The sequence below is a fragment of the Pan paniscus genome, chromosome 14 (genome assembly GCF_029289425.2).
Source record: "Pan paniscus chromosome 14, NHGRI_mPanPan1-v2.0_pri, whole genome shotgun sequence".
Classification (NCBI taxonomy): domain Eukaryota; kingdom Metazoa; phylum Chordata; class Mammalia; order Primates; family Hominidae; genus Pan; species Pan paniscus.
In genome coordinates, this window is record NC_073263.2 from 76,816,788 (window position 1) to 76,833,062 (window position 16,275).

Here is a 16,275-nt window from a genome sequence, read left to right on the forward strand (position 1 = left end):
TTCAGAGGAGTCTTCCCTGATAATGCAACCTTTGAGCAGAGTCATGAATTAATTGAATGAGTCATTGGTTGTCAGCGAAAGCATGTTGCAGAGAGGAGTTGTAGATTCAAAAAAATAACCCCAAGGATTCAAGTGTTTGAAGAACAGCAAGGAAGCCACAGAAGAACGAATCAGTAAGCAAAAGCTGAAAATGGTAGGAGGTAAGGATGGATAGGCAGCTGGGAGTGAGATTCATAGCCTTATAGGCCATGGCAACACTTACAGACCAGATTCTGATGAGATAGGAATCTTTTGAAGAGATGTGGAGGAGAAGCTTAGAATGATCTGGCTTGCTGCTGAGTTAAAAATAGAAGACAAAAGTTACAGATTGGAAACAGGAAGACTTAAGAGGTTTTGCAATGGTCCACCCAAGAGGTCCTGTTGGACTAATGTCATAACAATGGATTGGTGAGAAACTGTCATATTTAGAATACATTCAAAAGGTAATGTCAACAAGATGTGCTGATGGATTAAACATAGGGTGTGAAGAGAAGAGAAGAGTTGAAAATAATTCTCAGAGTGTTGGCCTGGAGTTATCATTTATTGAAGACTAAGTAAAAAGGCAGTTTGGCAGGAGCATCAAGAATTTGGAAATGTTAAGTAGATATTGGATATTTGAGTCTAGAATTCAGGAAAGAGATTAGGGCTGAGCATATGATACGTATGGAAGTCTTCATCATATGGATAGCATGTAAAACCACGTCCTTTATGAGTGTCTCAAGAGCACGTCTGTCTGAGGACTTTCAAATTTATGAAGAAATGTTGTCAATTGACAGCCTGAAAAATCAAACTTGTAGAATAGATATTTTTTATTTTTTATTCATATTTAAACCATCTTTATTTACAAAATACTATCCTGAGAACTACAATTCCATTAAACTTCAATTTGAGAAAAGTGTAATCACTTAAGTAACAGCAGTTACTTAAACTGAAAATGAGATCAGTCAAAATTACTTTTGAAGAAAGCAAAAATATTGTCAGGTTTCTTGCTGTGGTTCTGGATGTTCAGTAGCAGGCTCCTTTAAAGGCAGAATCAACCATGAAGGGAACTCACTTCTACCTTCAGAATGTGGGGTTGGGGTAAAATCCAGGTCTTGGATGAAAGTAAGGAGGTAAACCCCTCGGTGGACAGATGTTTCTCATTGCAAATGGAGCATGTGGTGGACCTGGGAAATCCCTTGGTGGAAAATAACCTCGTGAAGCTCCAAACATCGTTCCTGGAGGAGGTTGGGGGAAAAGAGGTCCTCTTCTCATGAACGGGCACCTTGTGTCCACTGGAAACAATGGACCACTGATTGGAGCAAGAGGTGGAGGAATAAAGCCGGGGCCAGTTGCTTCATTTTCAGCAGGGAGAGATGAATCAGGCACATTTAAACTACCAGGATCGTCTTCGGCATCATTTCTAGTGGATTCCATTTCTGAAGGCATTGACCCATCCATTTTATCCAAAGAAGGCATATTAAAACTTCTGAGTTCTGCTGGTCCAGGCAGTCTATCAGAATTAGAATAAAATCTGTCTTCCCTTTGTGGAGGAAGAGCTGAATCAGGATATGATTGTCCTGGTGGAGGAAACATCATCCTATGGTCCTGTTCCCATGGAGATGACAGGGACCCAGTGTCAGAAGGAGCTCTGTGAGGATCAGTTAACCTATCACAGCTTGGTTCTCATCTTTCATTGGTAATCTGATGGTCCAGAGGATTCTCTCGGCCGCTTGGGCTTCTCCCTCCTCTCCCTGGAAGCACAGGTGAGAGTCTGAGTGGATCCTCCAACAAAGTTTGAGGAGAGAGAAAAGTCCTCGTTTCAGATGAAGGCCGACCCAATGGTGAGGGACCATATGGGGAATGCTCTCTGCCAGATGCTGTATTTGAAACATCAAGTGCATTAGGATCTTTTTCTAAAACTTCAAATTTAAACTCTGTTTCAGTTAATTTTTGTTTGTTGTGAGCATTTTCTTTCCTTAAATCATTGAGGTTTCTTTCAGCAGTCCGAGCTGCCAACCAATTATCATGTCCTTTTTTCTCGTAGGAAATAACCTGCTTTTGATAAAAATGAACAGTTCTCTCCAATTCTTCTTCAAGATCTTTGGCTAGCTTTCTATAGGTCTCCAGCTCTTCAGTGGTATGGCTGATCTTTTCTTCCACTTTAGAAAGCTTCTCTTCTTCCTCTATCCGGTAATTTTCCTCTATTGTCAATTTCCTGTGGAGTGTCATTTCATTTTCTTGATATAATTCAGTCATTATTTTAAGTTTCTGTTGAAGCTTCTGATTCTTTCAAAATATATGTTTTCTGACTGCAAAGATGCTTGTTGAGTCTGAAGATTTTTAATATGCTCTGTAAGCTCTTCCTTTGTTTTGTCCACTTCAGATAACTGAATAATAATGTGGTTTCTTTCTCCTTCTAAGGTTTTTAAAGAAACATTTAACTTAGCAGCATGAATCAGTTTCTTCAAAGCTCCTTTTGGAGGATCATCTAAATAAGCACCATTTTCTGATTGACTGTTCACTTCTAATTCCAAGTTATCATCATCCGTTGTGTCTTCTTCAAGCATAGCAGCCTGATCTTTCATCTTTAGCAAGTGTCCAGTCAGAGTCTTGATGTGATTTTATCATTTAGAACTTGTTCTGCATGTACTTTGGAGTCTTCAAATGTTATTTTCTGTTTATTAAGTTCACTCACTTGTTCTTTCCATACTTCAGCTTCTTGCAAAAGCTGTTTCTGGCTTTCGTGAAGTTGAGGATTTTTATTCAAAGCATCTTTTATTGCTATTGCCCATCGTTCTTCAGTCGCTTGAAAAATCTTGCAGATGATTTTGGCTTCAGCTATTTGCGATTTGAGGGATTTTGACTCATCTTCTAGAGATTGTATCCTTTTAGAAATATCCGCCATCAATTCATCTTGTTGAGAATGTTTAGATTTCTCTTAACTCTTTTTCTAGACAGAGGGTTTCATCCTCAAGTTCAGAATTGGACCTGCTCAGCTTTTCACAGGTTGCCTCCAAACTTCGTGCTTCTGCTACCGCCTTCTCAAAGCTGGCATCCTCTAAAGATGACTCTACTTCATAGCCTTCATACTCTTTTTGAATAAGGCTAAATTTTTCAAGTAGTTTACATTTTTCTTCAATTAGTCCAGAAAGTGTTTCACCAAGTTTTTTCTCTCTTCCCACATAAAGCCGACTCCTAACCGATCTAAAACTTCTCCACAAAAAAAGGAGAACAACAAAAAAATCCAACAACAGCTGCACATACCACCAGTTCCCATGGAAAACCATAAGGATTCAAATCTGCTCTCATACTCTCAGGTAGTGCTGCCACAACTCTGCGTAGCTGCTCCAGGACCAGCCCCAAGTAGGGCTGAGGGGTAGCACCGGGCTCCTCCATAGCACGAAGGCTGCTCTGGCGGTCACCGCAGTAACACTGGCCACAACAAACGGTGGAGAACACGCAGCCTTGGGTCTGGAACCCGGATCCGCACGCGGCAACCAACCGGAGCTGACCACTGCGGAGCCGGCTGCGGGGGGAGCTGGGGAACGCGGGCACCCACAGGCCTCACAGGCCCATACTGCATCCCCAACCCTCCCTGGCCCCCTTGTTACACTTTACATCCTGAGGCAGCGCTGGTCCGAGCCTGACCCGCTTCAGTTCTGGCAGTTTTCACATCACATATTTTGAAGCACTTTTTGGTGAATACACTTTTGAAATTGCTGTCTTCTTCATGGATTAAACCTTTGATCATTATATAATCTCTCTGTTTCTGGTAATTTTCTTTGCTTTATCTGATATACATACAGGCACTGTTGCTTTCCTTTCATTAATGTTTGTGTAATATATCTTTTTTCATCCTTTTAATTTGGCCTCCCCTGTATTGGTAAATTTCAAGAGTTTCTTGTACACAGCATACAAGAAACATATAAGAAAGGGTCATACTTTTAAATACACTCTTCTATTATCTGTCTCTTGGTAGACCATTCATAATTAAACTAATTGTTGATACTTTAGTGCATAAGCCTGACATTTTTTGTTTTCTGTATCAATTCTTGTTTCTCTGCTTATTTTTCATGACTTCCTGTGGGTCACTTGAACATTTGTTTTAGAATTCCATGTTGTTATTCATAGTGTTTATAGTGTATCTTCTTTTTTACAGTTTTTTTGGTTGCATTTTATAGCTTAGTGGTTGCATTTTATTATTATTATTATTATACTTTAAGTTTTAGGGTACATGTGCTCAACGTGCAGGTTTGTTACATATGTATACACATGCCATGTTGGTGTGCTGCACCCATTAACTCGTCATTTAGCATTAGGTATATCTCCTAATGTTATTCCTCCCCCCTCCCCCCACCCCACAACAGTCCCCGGTGTGTGATGTTCCCCTTCCTGTGTCCATGTATTTTCATTGTTCAATTCCCACCTATGAGTGAGAATATGCGGTGTTTGGTATTTTTGTCCTTGTGATAGTTTGCTGAGAATGATGGTTTCCAGTTTCATCCATGTCCCTACAAAGGACATGAACTCATCCTTTTTTATGGCTGCATAGTATTCCATGGTGTATATGTGCCACATTTTCTTAATCCAGTCTATCATTGATGGACATTTGGGTTGGTTCCAAGTCTTTGCTATTGTGAATAGTGCCTCAATAAACATACGTATGCATGTGTCTTTATAGCAGCATGATTTATAATCCTTTGGGTATATACCCAGTAATGGGATGGCTGGATCAAATGGTATTTCTAGTTCTAGATCCCTGAGGAATCACCACACTGACTTCCACAATGGTTGAACTAGTTTACAGTCCCACCAACAGTGTAAAAGTGTTCCTGTTTCTCCACATCCTCTCCAGCACCTGTTGTTTCCTGACTTTTTAATGATTGCCATTCTAACTGGTGTGAGATGGTATCTCATTGTGGTTTTGATCTGCATTTCTCTGACGGCCAGTGATGATGAGCAATTTTTCATGTGTTTTTTGGCTGCATAAATGTCTTCTTTTGAGAAGTGTCTGTTCATATCCTTTGCCCACTTTTTGATGGGGCTGTTTGTTTTTTTCTTGTAAATTTGTTTGAGTTCATTGTAGATTCTGGATATTAGCCCTTTGTCAGATGAGTAGATTGCAAAAATTTTCTCCCATTCTGTAGGTTGCCTGTTCACTCTGATGGTGGTTTCTTTTGCTGTGCAGAAGCTCTTTAGCTTAATTAGATCCCATTTGTCAATTTTGCTTTTGTTGCCATTGCTTTTGGTGTTTTAGACATGAAGTCCTTGCCCGTGCCTGTGTCCTGAATGGTATTGCCTAGGTTTTCTTCTAGGGTTTTTATGGTTTTAGGTCTAACGTTTCAGTCTTTAATCCATCTTGAATTAATTTTTGTATAAGGTGTAAGGAAGGGATCCAGTTTTAGCTTTCTACATATGGCTAGTCAGTTTTCCCAGCACCATTTATTAAATAGGGAATCCTTTCCCCATTGCTTGTTTTTCTCAGGTTTGTCAAAGCTCAGATAGTTGTAGATATGCGGCATTATTTCTGAGGGCTCTGTTCTGTTCCATTGGTCTATATCTCTGTTTTGGTACCAGTACCATGCTGTTTTGGTTACTGTAGCCTTGTAGTATAGTTTGAAGTCATGTAGCGTGATGCCTCCAGCTTTGTTCTTTTGGCTTAGGATTGACTTGTCAATGCAGGCCCTTTTTTGGTTCCATATGAACTTTAAAGTAGTTTTTTCCAATTCTGTGAAGAAAGTCATTGATAGCTTGATGTGGATGGCATCGAATCTATAAATTACCTTGGGCAGTATGGCCATTTTTACAATATTGATTCTTTCTACCCATGAGCATGGAATGTTCTTCCATTTGTTTGTATCCACTTTTATTTCATTGAGCAGTGGTTTGTAGTTCTCCTTGAAAAGGTCCCTTACATCCCTTGTAAGTTGGATTCCTAGGTATTTTATTCTCTTTGAAGCAATTGTGAATGGGAGTTCACTCATGATTTGGCTCTCTGTTTGTCTGTTATTGGTGTATAAGAATGCCTGTGATTTTTGCACATTGATTTTGTATACTGAGACCGCTGAAGTTGCCTATCAGCTTAAGGAGATTTTGGGCTGAGACGATGGGGTTTTCTAGATATACAATCATGTCATCTACAAACAGGGACAATTTGACTTCCTTTTTTCCTAATTGAATGCCCTTTATTTCCTTCTCCTGCCTGATTGCCCTGGCCAGAACTTCCAACACTATGTTGAATAGGAGTGGTGAGAGAGGGCATCCCTGTCTTGTGCCAGTTTTCAAAGGGAATGCTTCCAGTTTTTGTCCATTTGGTATGATATTGGCTGTGGGTTTGTCATAGATAGCTCTTATTATTTTGAGATATATCCCATCAATACCTAATATATTGAGAGTTTTTAGCATGAAGAGTTGTTGAATTTTGTCAAAGGCCTTTTCTGCATCTGTTGAGATAATCATGTGGTTTTTGTCTTTGTTTCTGTTTATATGCTGGATTACGTTTATTGATTTGCGTATGTTGAACCAGCCTTGCATCCCAGGGATGAAGCCCACTTGATCATGGTGGATAAGCTTTTTGATGTGTTGCTGGATTTGGTTTGCTAGTATTTTATTGACGATTTTTGCATCGATCTTCATCAAGGATATTGGTCTAAAATTCTCTTTTTTTGTTGTATCTCTGCCAGGCTTTGGTATCAGGATGATGCTGGCCTCATAAAATGAGTTAGGGATGATTCCCTCTTTTTCTATTGATTGGAATAGTTTCAGAAGGAATGGTACCAGCTCCTCCTTGTACCCCTGGTAGAATTCGGTTGTGAATCCGTCTGATCCTGGACTTTTTTTAGTTGGTAAGCTATTAATTATTGCCTCAATTTCAGAGCCCGTTATTGGTCTAGTCAGAGATTCAACTTCTTCCTGGTTTAGTCTTGGGAGAGTGTATGTGTCGAGGAATTTATCCATTTCTTCTAGATTTTCTAGTTTATTTGCATAGAGGTGTTTGTAGTATTCTCTGATGGTAGTTTGTATTTCTGTGGGATCAGTGGTGATATCCCCTTTGTCATTTTTTATTGCGTCTATTTGATTCTTCTCTCTTTTCTTCTTTATTAGTCTCGCTAGCGGTCTATCAATTTTGTTGATCTTTTCAAAAAACCAGCTCCTGGATTCATTGATTTTTTGAAGGGTTTTTTGTGTCTCTATGTCCTTCAGTTCTGCTCTGATCTTAGTTATTGTTTGTCTTCTGCTAGCTTTTGAATGTGTTTGCTCTTGCTTCTCTAGTTCTTTTAATTGTGATGTTAGGGTGTCAATTTTAGGTCTTTCCTGCTTTCTCTTGTGGGCATTTAGTGCTATAAATTTCCCTCTACACACTGCTTTGAATGTGTCCCAGAGATTCTGGTATGTTGTGTCTTTGTTCTTGCTGGTGTCAAAGAACATCTTTATTTCTGCCTTCATTTTGTTATGTACCCAATAGTCATTCAGGAGCAGATTGTTCAGTTTCCATGTAGTTGAGCAGTTTTGAGTGAGTTTCTTAATCCTGAGTTCTAGTTTGATTGCCCTGTGGTCTGAGAGACAGTTTGTTATAATTTCTGTTCTTTTACATTTGCTGAGGAGTGCTTTACTTCCAACTATGTGGTCAATTTTGGAATAGGTGTGGTGTGGTGCCGAAAAGAATGTATATTCTGTTGATGTGGGGGGGAGAGTTCTGTAGATGTCTATTAGGTCCACTTGGTGCAGAGCTGAGTTCAATTCCTGGATATCCTTGTTAACTTTCTGTCTCATTGATCTGCCTAATGTTGACAGTGGGGTGTTAAAGTCTCCCATTATTATTGTGTGGGAGTCTAAGTCTCTTTGTAGGACACTAAGAACTTACTTTATGAATCTGGGTGCTCCTGTATTGGGTGCATATATATTTAGGAGAGTTAGTTCTTCTTGTTGAATTGATCCCTTTACCATTATGTAATGGCCTTCTTTGTCTCTTTTGATCTTTGTTGGTTTAAAGTCTGTTTTATCCGAGACTACGATTGCAACCCCTGCCTTTTTTTGCTTTCCATTTGCTTGGTAGATCTTCCTCCATCCCTTTATTTTGAGCCTATGTGTGTCTCTGCACATGAGATGGGTTTCCTGAATACAGCACACTGATGGGTCTTGACTCTTTATCCAATTTGCCAGTCTGTGCCTTTTAATTGGAGCATTTAGCCCATTTACATTTAAGGTTAGTATTGTTATGTGTGAATTTGATCCTGTCATTATGATTTTAGCTGGTTATTTTGCTCATTAGTTGATGCAGTTTCTTCCTAGCCTTGATGGTCTTTACAATTTGGCATGTTTTTGCAGTGGCTGGTACTGGTTGTTCCTTTCCATGTTTAGTGCTTCCTTCAGGAGCTCTTTTAGGGCAGGCCTGGTGGTGCCAAAATCTCTCAGCATTTGCTTGTCTGTAAAGTATTTTATTTCTCCTTCACTTATGAAGCTTAGTTTGGCTGGATATGAAATTCTGGGTTGAAAATTCTTTTTTTTAAGAATGTTGAATATTGGCCCCCCACTCTCTTCTGGCTTGTAGAGTTTCTGCCAGGAGATCCACTGTTAGTCTGATGGGCTTCCCTTTGTGGGTAACCCGACCTTTCTCTCTGGCTGCTCTTAACATTTTTCCCTTCATTTCAACTTTTGTGAATCTGACAATTATGTGTCTTGGAGTTGCTCTTCTCGAGGAGTATCTTTGTGTTGTTCTCTGTATTTCCTGAATTTGAATGTTGGCCTGCCTTGCTAGATTGAGGAAGTTCTCCTGGATAATATCCTGCAGAGTGTTTTCCAACTTGGTTCCACTCTCCCCGTCACTTTCAGGTACACCAATTATACTTAGATTTGGTCTTCTCACATAGACCCATATTTCTTGGAGGCTTTGTTCATTTCTTTTTATTCTTTTTTCTCTAAACTTTTCTTCACACTTCATTTCATTCGTTTCACCTTCCATCGCTGATACCCTTTCTTCCAGTTGATCGCATCAGTTACTGAGGCTTGTGCATTTGTCACATAGTTCTCGTGCCATGGTTTTCAGCTCCATCAGGTCCTTTAAGGACTTCTCTGCATTGGTTATTCTAGTTATCCATCCATCTAATTTTTTTCCAAAGTTTTTAACTTCTTTGCCATTGGTTCGAACTTCCTCCTTTAGCTCGGAGTAGTTTGATCTTCTGAAGGCTTCCTCTCTCAACTTGTCAAAGTCATTCTCTGTCCAGCTTTGTTCTGTTGCTGGTGAAGAGCTGCATTCCTTTGGAGGAGGAGAGGCGCTCTGATTTTTAGAGTTTCCAGTTTTTCTGCTCTGTTTTTTCCCCATCTTTGTGGTTTTATCTACCTTTGGTCTTTGGTGATGGTGACGTACAGATTGGTTTTTGGTGTGGATGTCCTTTCTGTTTGTTAGTTTTCCTTCTAACAGTCAGGACCCTCAGGTGCAGGTCTGTTGCAGTTTCCTGGAGGTCCACTCCAGACCCTATTTGCCTGGGTATCACCAGCGGTGGCTGCAGAACAGTGGATATTGGTGAACTGCAAATGCTGCTGCCTGATCGTTCCTTTGGAAGTTTTGTCTCAGAGGAGTACCCGGCTGTGTGACGTCAGTCTGCCCCTACTGGGGGGTGCCTCCCAGTTAGGCTACTCGGGAGTCAGGGACCCACTTGAGCAGGCAGTCTGACCATTCTCAGATCTCAAGCTGCGTGCTGGGGGAACCACTACTTTCTTCAAAGCTGTCAGACAGGGACATTTAAGTCTGCAGAGGTTATTGCTGTCATTTGTTTGTCTGTGCCCTGCCCCCAGAGGTGGAGCTTACAGAGGCAGGCAGGCCTCCTTGAGCTGTGGTGGGCTCCACTCAGTTTGAGCTTCCCAGGCGCTTTGTTTACCTACTCAAGCCCGAGCAATGGTGGGCGCCCCTCCCCCAGCCTCGCTGCAGCCTTGCAGTTCAATCTCAGACTGCTGTGCTAGCAATGAGTGAGGCTCCGTGGGCATAGGACCCTCTGAGCCATGCGCGGGATATAATCTCCTGGTGTGCCATTTGTTAAGCCTTTTGGAAAAGTGCAGTATTAGGGTGGGAGTGACCCAATTTTCCAGGTGCCATCTGTCACCCCTTTCTTCTTTGACTAGGAAAGGGAATTCCCTGACCCCTTGCACTTCCCGGGTGAGGCGATGCCTCGTCCTGCCTCGGCTCACACACGGTGCGCTGCACCCACTGTCCTGCACCCACTGTCTGGCACTCCCCAGTGAGATGAACCCGGTACCTCAGTTGGAAATGCAGAAATCACCCGTCTTCTGCGTCGATCATGCTGTGAGCTGTAGACTGGAGCTGTTCCTATTCGGCCATCTTGGCTCCACCCCAGAATAGATATTTTTTAATCTTGTATATCCATCAAAACATTTTCAACAGGATAAGAAAAAAAATGGTTTCTGTCATGACAAATAATGCTTCAGCTTGGTGAGGTTAAAAATCCAGATTTATTGAAATTTTAAAATAAGAGACTGACATTTCCCTCATTTCTTTCTACCACTGTATAATAGATATTTAAAATATTTCTGCTTAGTTTTCTGAAGCAGGCTCTATGACAAGTGTTGCAGATACAGTTGTTAAAATCACTCATTAAATATGTGCAAACTATTAATCATTGTCAGTTAATAGAATCGTTAAAACAAATAGAAGGCAACAGATTAAAAGACCTTGTGTTCTTTGTGAATGCTGTTTGTTTGGGTTGTGGAAGCATTTTACAAAAGTTTATTGTACTGTTAATTTCCATTAAAATAATTACTTGGGAGGCCATTAGCTGAGGTAGCTCCAGTGTAAACAGTCATATTCTTAAAAAAAATGAAATTTGACCAGGCACGGTGGCTCACGCCTGTAATCCCAGCACTTTGGGAGGCTGAGGCAGGTGGATCACAAGCTCAGGAGATCGAGACCATCCTGGCTAACACGGCGAAAACCCGTCTCTACTAAAAATACAAAAAAATTAGCCAGGAGTGGTGGCAGGTGCCTGTAGTCCCAGCTACTCGGGAGGCTGAGGCAGGAGAATGGCATGAACCTGGGGGGCAGAGCTTTCAGTGAGCCGAGATTGCGCCACTGCACTCCAGCCTGGGGGAGAGAGCAAGGCTCCGTCTCAAAAAAATTAAATCAACAAAATGAAATTTAAGTGTAACCAACCAGAAACTGCCAACTAATTTCCAACTAGGACTGTCCACTGGGATGATCCAAATGAGGCTACTGCTGTACTTTAACCAATCAAATAATTTATTTGCTTTGTGTCCATGATTACCCTATAGCAGCTTTCCCTCAACTACCTCAGTCCCTGGATCCCTTCTGGTTTAAAGCTGTCTGCTGCATGATTTGCTGTTTGCTCATATAAACTCTTTAATATTTTAATGTGCCTCAATTTACTTGTTAATACTCCTATTCAAGATTTTCTTGAAACAAAGGGAATATTTGCCAAATATTCAAAAATCAAAGACAAAAGGGGCAATATGATTTATGATTTCTCACAGATCTCACACTGCATGTGAATGAGCTAAATGTGAACTATTGAGAAAAGGGAAAGCTTATTTGTGACTTAGACAGACAAGTACAAACATTTATATTGAAATCTAAATTTTTCATATACATGTAAATAATTATTTTACTCATTTTTCTAGCATGAATCAATATACACAAGATTTTAACAGCAATTTATAATGTTATATAAACTGGCTGTAAGACCACAAGAAAAATATTGATTAATTTAAAGTTGTTTTTCAATTTATGTATACCCCCTTTGAATTCAATGTTAACACTATATTGACACCAGAGTTAGTAAATTTACTTAACTTACACAGGTATAGTTTTGAAATTCATACTTGGCTTCAAAGTCAAATTAATTCTTCTCAAAGCATGAACTGGTTTTATCAATGTGAATGTGAATATGAGAGGAAAATTATGTTTTGATACTCAATTTAGTTATTGGAATATTTTAAGTATGTTTGGAAAATCTTGGATGTGTGGCTCTACTTTTCAACCAGAAATGTTATGAAATCTGGATACAGATCAAGTACTGACAATAAATATTCTGCATTTAGCATTCACATTGAGATGAGTATAAATATATGCCAGATTTCAGACTTAGTAAGAAATAGAGAAAGTAAAATAACTCATTAATACTTTTTATGTTGATTACATGGTGAAATGATGTTATTTTGGCTATACTGGATTAACTAAGATACATATATATATATATAAATGGAGTCTCGCTCTGTTGCCCAGGCTAGAATGGAGTGGCTCCATCTCGGCACACCACAACCTCTGCCTCTAGGTTCAAGTGATTCTCCTGCCTCAGCCTCCCTAGTAGCTGGGATTACAGGCATACACCACCACACCTGGCTAATTTTTTTGTACTTTTAGTAGAAACGGGGTTTCACTGTGTTGGCCAGGCTGGTCTTGAACTCCTGACCTCAGGTGATCCACCCACCTCAGCCCCCTAAAGTGCTGGGATTACAGGCGTGAGCCACCACATCTGGCCTAAAATATATTATTAAAATTGACTTTACATGTTCCTTTTTACTCTTGTTAATACGACTACTAGAACATTTAAAATCACATTAGTTGGCCCGAGATATGGGTGGCAGTGAGTGAGCTTGTGCATTGGAAGCTAGGAGCAGCCAGAAGATTGCTCTGTATCCAACCAGATGTGAAATGTTTAAATAAGAACACCTCCAAGCATGAGATGTATCTGAAGTGTCTTTTTTTTTTTAATCCAATAGACATTCACTTTCAGTTGAGACCTTAAGTGGGAAGGGGTGCTTCCCACCCAGAAAGATCAAACTCATCTGCTGGCATTAAACTTAATAGATTTGGCAGACAGGATGCAGGTGAAAAAGAACACAGATACTAGGCATTCAGATTAAAGAGAGACAAAAAGCATATCCCCAATATTTTATAGTAAAGCAGGTGGCCTGTCTTTTACAAGGCATTCTATAAAGAAGTTAATGCACTTAAACAAGACTTAGTATCTAGATATTTGTATACCTTGAACAAGTACATGAAGAAAGTCCAACTTTCCACATGTTGTACACACAAACCCTGAAGCAGCCAGTCTAGTATAGATTGTGATGAATCTATAAAACAGGATCTACAAAGTCAGAAACAAAAGGAGAATGGCGCAGGCCAGAAGCCTGGCAATTCTGCTAGGTATACTAGCTAAGTATTGCCAGCACTCATTGAGTAAGAAAGAATTGGAAGTTAATATTAAAACTCACTGCATATTTTATGTAGTTATTATCTGTAAAGTAAAAAAAAAAATAGGTCTCATTCAATAATATGAGTTAATGGATTCATGACTTAACATTTTAACTTTTTTTATAAAAGTCTAATTTAAACAACCTATCTAGGGACATTTTCAGAAAGATACAGGGACTGAGTTGAGTCTCTCCACTAAGAATAGATGCTAGTGCCACAATAGGAGAAAAACAAAGGAACAGTTCCTCTTCAATAATTCTGTTTGATGCCTGTTTCTGTCTAGATGTGTTACAACTTGTCCACATACCTTCACAAATCAGAAAAGAACTAAATAGGATTATATCAACATTTGCACTCTATGTACCTATTCTGAAGAATAACACAGGAAAGAGATTACTTGGAAGGTATATTTAAATACTTAATTTCCTCAATCGAGTTACAAGAGAAATGGACTGAGAATTAGGTCTCTGGGCTTGAGTCTATCAGTGATGGGGATTACTTCACTTTTCTGGAATTTCTTTTCTCATTTTCTTTAACATATGACTATGAAATGTATGGCTGTCAGCCAGAGAATCCTATCAGAACCCCCGAGATATTTCCATATATATATATATGTTCTCATCTCTGGGAGATTCTTACCTGCCATAATTGGGAGAAGATGGGGTTGATCAAGAAGAGGAGGTCTGTCATGTGGCTTTTGACACCGCGCCCCTCGTCCACCCCATCCTCCACCACAGTTCCCAGCCAGTTTAGAACCGCTGGACTAGATAAATCACCAGGGTTCTTTCCAACTAAAACAATCTCTGATTCTATGACTCATTGAATCATGAAATAATCTAATAGATATGACCTAATACAAGGGATCTCTTGCCCCTGAATTCCATGACATTTGACCACAAATAGCCTATAGAGAATAATGAAGTTTCTGTGGCTGAGCACTCGCACCTCCCTGCAAAGAAACCTTTGCACCCTCCCTTTAACTTACTCAAAGCAGTTTCAAATAGGAACCAGAATCAAGTTAGAAAAGTAACCTAGCAGACAGAAATGTGCCACATATTTGCAGAATAGGAATATAGAAAGTAGGAAAAGCTGTTTTTACTATGAAATGTGTAAAAGCAACTCACTTCCATTCTGGAATCTTCTTCCTAATGAAATCATTTTTCTCATCCGCCCAGCTGTGCAGGAAGTGTGAGTTATCACAGTTCCCACTGTTGTAACTCCAGTCCCACGAAGTCAGAGGAGTAAATGAGCTGCTCCCTCACCATTTTGAACTGATACAGGGGATTTCATATTTTAGTCAATCAAGAGCACATTCCGCATATGTTGTCTTTCTCAAATGTTTGGATATCTTTTTTTCTTTTCTTTTTTTTTTTTTTTTTGAAGCAGGGTCTCACTATGTCACACAGGCTAGAGTGTAGTGGTGCGATCTCAGCTCAATGCAGCCTCAACCTCCTGGGCTCAAGTAATCCTCCCACCTCAGCCTCCTGAATAGCTGGGACTACACATACAACCATACCCAGCTAATTCTGTTTTTATTTTTTTGTAGAGACAAGATCTTTCTATGTTGCCCAGACTGGTCTCAAACTCCTGGACTCAAAACATATGAATATCCAGCCCTGGAAGCTAAAAACAAGCTTTGTGCCCAAAAAAAGTTTATATTTTTGATTTTTCTACAACTAAATGGAACAGGGTTTAACTGAGAACAGTTTTCAAACACAAGTCTTAGAAAAGATAAGGATTACAGGCGTGAGCCACCGTGCTCTGCTGGACATCATTTAGCATATATGACAAGGTAACTGACGAAGGACAATTCAACCAAAAAATGATTTAAAGCGTTCCTCTAGTCTACTTTGCATTGAAAGAGTAAAGTGTTGCTCTAGGATTATTCTGTTTTGATGATATGTTTTGAGATTAAAGCAACATTAAAATCATATTTATAAATGTTAACATATATGAAGGAGATTGCCTGAGAGATTTTGCCAGCCTTCCTGAAAAAACGCCAATGGATGAGCTATCCATCTTAGAAAATTTTAGGTTAACATAAAATGGTATGTAAGCACAAATGGAGGCAACACTTTGGTTCTATTTCTACAATAAAAGTTTTAGAATTACTTTTCTATTTTTATATGCTTTATAAAAAATAAATTACACAATGGAGGGTAAAATAGAATTTAAACTTATATGTATGCAGAGCACCATAAACAAAACTAAGTAAAAAACCCAGAGCAAATGTCTTTAGATTGTATGCATCATCTGTTACTAGCACTCTCGTTTTACAAAGTAAGCAAATAGTGCAGGTAAATAGACATTTTTATAAACTCATTTATAATTGGCTTGAAGTAACAGAGGATGAAACCTATAGACAATGTCATGTTTTATTTTCAAAGATAAACTCCAGCTCTTTCATGTGCAGCTGATATTTTTTACTCTAAAGCTATGAACTTATTTACTTTATATTTCTTTATTTTACTAACTCTTAGCATTTTATTTTTCAAATAGCATGTATCTATTGAGAAAAATAAAGTTGTATTTTACAATATTATTGTCCAGAAATGGTTGGTTACTATTAACACTTTCTGTTGACTTAATAAAGAGAAAGTGCATGTGAAGAAGAAATTTTAAAATGAACATTGGATCCAAGAACTCTTGAATCTATGGATGGACATAACAAGGCACCTTGGAGCAGACTTTATTTTGTTCAGGGAAGAGTCGCTTAACTGGCTCCTCTTAGTTACACAAAAGTAAGACTAGCAGGCACTATTACCTGGGGGAAAGATAGAACCTGATGAACCCTGACAAAGTCTCCCTATATTTCTTGATAAGCAGAGGTAGCATTTGTGGAGAAGGTGGACAGATTTGCATAAGAGTCTAGAAGCCTCCTGAGAAAAAAAAAAAAAAAAAGGTGAGTCTGATCTTTTCCCTTTTTGAAGTTCAACATTATTAGAATATTTGGGATGGTCTTGACAGTGGCCTGATGGTAGGAAAGGACACCAAGTACCCAAAGTAGAGTCCCTCAGAAGGGTAGAAAT

The 16,275-nt window shown here is 39.3% G+C and overlaps 1 long non-coding RNA gene and 1 pseudogene across 1 annotated transcript; one reads left to right on the forward strand and one right to left on the reverse strand.

Annotated features, from left to right (window-relative positions):
* Window positions 1-936: 936 nt before the first annotated feature.
* On the reverse strand, window positions 937-3,453 carry LOC100988093 (cTAGE family member 9-like; annotated as a pseudogene).
* A 213-nt stretch (window positions 3,454-3,666) lies between these two features.
* LOC130540750 (uncharacterized) lies at window positions 3,667-15,237 on the forward strand. The gene is made up of 3 exons (XR_008954740.1): window positions 3,667-3,719; window positions 13,530-13,650; window positions 14,793-15,237. It is a non-coding gene; the product is annotated as an uncharacterized LOC130540750 (long non-coding RNA).
* The last annotated feature ends 1,038 nt before the right edge of the window (window positions 15,238-16,275 follow it).